The sequence below is a fragment of the Coenobita brevimanus genome, chromosome 79 (assembly GCF_032717465.1).
Source record: "Coenobita brevimanus isolate Jiangsu-jjx chromosome 79, ASM3271746v2, whole genome shotgun sequence".
NCBI classification, from domain to species: domain Eukaryota; kingdom Metazoa; phylum Arthropoda; class Malacostraca; order Decapoda; family Coenobitidae; genus Coenobita; species Coenobita brevimanus.
This window is the reverse complement of record NC_137032.1, coordinates 21233284-21235912: the sequence shown is the minus strand read 5'-3', so window position 1 is coordinate 21235912 and position 2629 is coordinate 21233284. Positions and strand designations below refer to the sequence as shown.

General features: G+C 38.5%; 1 pseudogene; it reads right to left on the bottom strand.

The window, feature by feature from the left end:
- Window positions 1-492: 492 nt before the first annotated feature.
- LOC145409165 (5S ribosomal RNA) lies at window positions 493-611 on the bottom strand (annotated as a pseudogene).
- Window positions 612-2629: the final 2018 nt, after the last annotated feature.

The following is a 2629-nucleotide window of genomic DNA, read 5'->3' as shown; positions in this document are numbered from 1 at the left end:
GTCAGCCAGTAGTAATAATATATTGTATCTGTAATAATATATATTGCATTAACTGAGCATTATCCGGATTTCTCATTTTATCAGGGCTGACTTAGATAAATTTACTCTTGCTAATTTCGTGTTAATAGTGGCTATTGCAGTTAACCATATATTTAACCTGTTTTTGTCATTACATTATCCTTATGAGTCCTGAATGTTTAGTTGTTAGTTTGAGCATTAAACTTTAACTTGTAATTTTACCTAACTCTTTTGTTTTGAACCTGGAACTTTGCTGGACAGTTTTCTCTGTTCCGTAACAATATATATATATATATATATATATATATATATAAATATATATATATATATATATATATATATATATATATATATTCATTCATTGCTAGACGCCATGTATCCTAAACGGGGTGGCCAAGGGCTTAGAGTTAATTGTTTTACAGGGAGGGGCACTAATCCTCCACCAACCCCACTTGACACGTAGGGAGAACGTTATGCTAACAGCATCTGGTGTTCCCAGGCAGTCACCCATCCAAGTACTAACCAGACCCAACGTTGCTTAACTTCGCTAATCGGACGGGAAGCTGTGCACTCAACGTGGTACAGTATATATATATATATATATATATATATATCCCATTGGAGCTCGGTGTCCGGAATATTGGACAGAACTGGGATTTTTCAAGTCTTTATAAAGTATGGAACCCCCGGGTAGGGACCTATGAGCTTCGCGACTAAGAGCCGATTGGCCGAGGGCGGTACGCTTAGTACCCACCCAACGCCATACCTCGCCCAGCACCCCTGGGATCCAATGGGTTATATATATATATATATATATATATATATATATATATATATATATATATATATATTGAGAGATAGATAGATATATTAGATAGATAGATATATAAATATATATACATATAAATATATGGATAGATAGATAGATAGATAGATAGATAGATAGATTGGACACACACACACACACACACACACACACGCACGCACGCACGCACACACATAAATATCCCGCCTAATCCCGCTTTTGTCACAACATACCAAATCGTGGCTTACATGTCTGTACCTCTTCATGTCATCTTTTTGAAGCTTATTCCACAGTAGGAAGTGGTTTACACTAGGAAATAGCTTTAGGCTGCTGACTGGGTTAGCTTAAAACTGCTATGTCACTTGCCGAGTTGTGCAGGTCTACGCAAAATTTCAGACGATTAAAATATGTTTAATCATGAGGGTTGAGACTGAAATATATCCTCTCATAATGGATTAACATGGTCCTTGACAGACATCTGAAAACTTAGGCCACATCACGCCATGGTATAGTGATGTAGCTGCCTCGTTCCTGTCCTGGAGTCCCGGGTTCGGTTCCAGGCTAAAGCTTTAAAAACTTCCTACATATGTACACGCGTGTGATATGTGATTCTGCAATAGGATGTTTTTAACGCTTTAGCCTGGAAACGAACCTAGGACTTCAAGATACGAATCAGGCAGCTACATAACTACACCATGGCGTGATGAAAGCTAAGCTTTCCGATGTCTGTGAAGAACCAGGTTAATCCATTATGAGAGAATATACTTCAATCCGAACCTTATTATTAAACACACACACACACACACACACACACACACACACACACACACACACATATATATATATATATATATATATATATATATATATATATATATATATATATATATATATAATAGTCCTGAAGATAGATTGTTACTAATAGCGTAGTGCCATTGGCCATAGGATAACTTCTTCTATAAGGCTAAAAAATGGAGAGTTAAAACGTACTGTGAGTCACTGAAAATGCAACAGTAGGTTACCTGTGGTTTACTGTATGTAAAGTTCGACATATCAAAATGTACTTCGCACAGTGGGTCCATCAATATCTCCTACAAGTTTACGACAGAGCATAAGGGCAATAAATTCGTTACATAAATAATTATCAGTGCATTTGTAATTTTACCCCTAGACAAACAATTCCACATTACATGTGCCAGTCAGTAATGTCACTAGTGTGGTTACCTAGTGGAGTAGGAGGTTCAGCAGTGTGGAAATGGATGAAAGTGTAAGAGGTGAAAATAGAGAAGGTAGATAAGACGACTGGTCGAGATCACTAAATTAGTTTTTGGAGCCTCTGTGTTTACCATTCTAGGCTTCCTTATCTGCCCTCTGAAACTCGAGTTGGAGAAATTATGACTTCGCTATTTTCCTGTTATATAAGCAGCTGTCCGAAAGACCTTTGTCCACACAAGGAAGCAGATAAGATCACTAAACATTTTGCGTGTTTTCTGTTTCTGGGCAGAATAACATTCGTTAATTTTCCTTTTATTTCGCAGGAACGACCTTGTGTGTTATCCTGGGCTTGACAGAGTGGGTGTGGCATCCCCTGTTGGAGGAGCTAATTAGAGTGTTCTCCATTGACTGACCAGCTCCACCTACTTCTGTCTATCTATCTACAGTATTATCAGACGCTTCAATCTCGTAAGGAGTGGCCACAAACAAATCGCCTCCATGTCGCCCTGTCAAACGCCATATCACTGTCCTACTCCCAGTTCACATACCCCTCTCTCACATACCTCTCCACTTCATCCCTCCCTCTCCCCC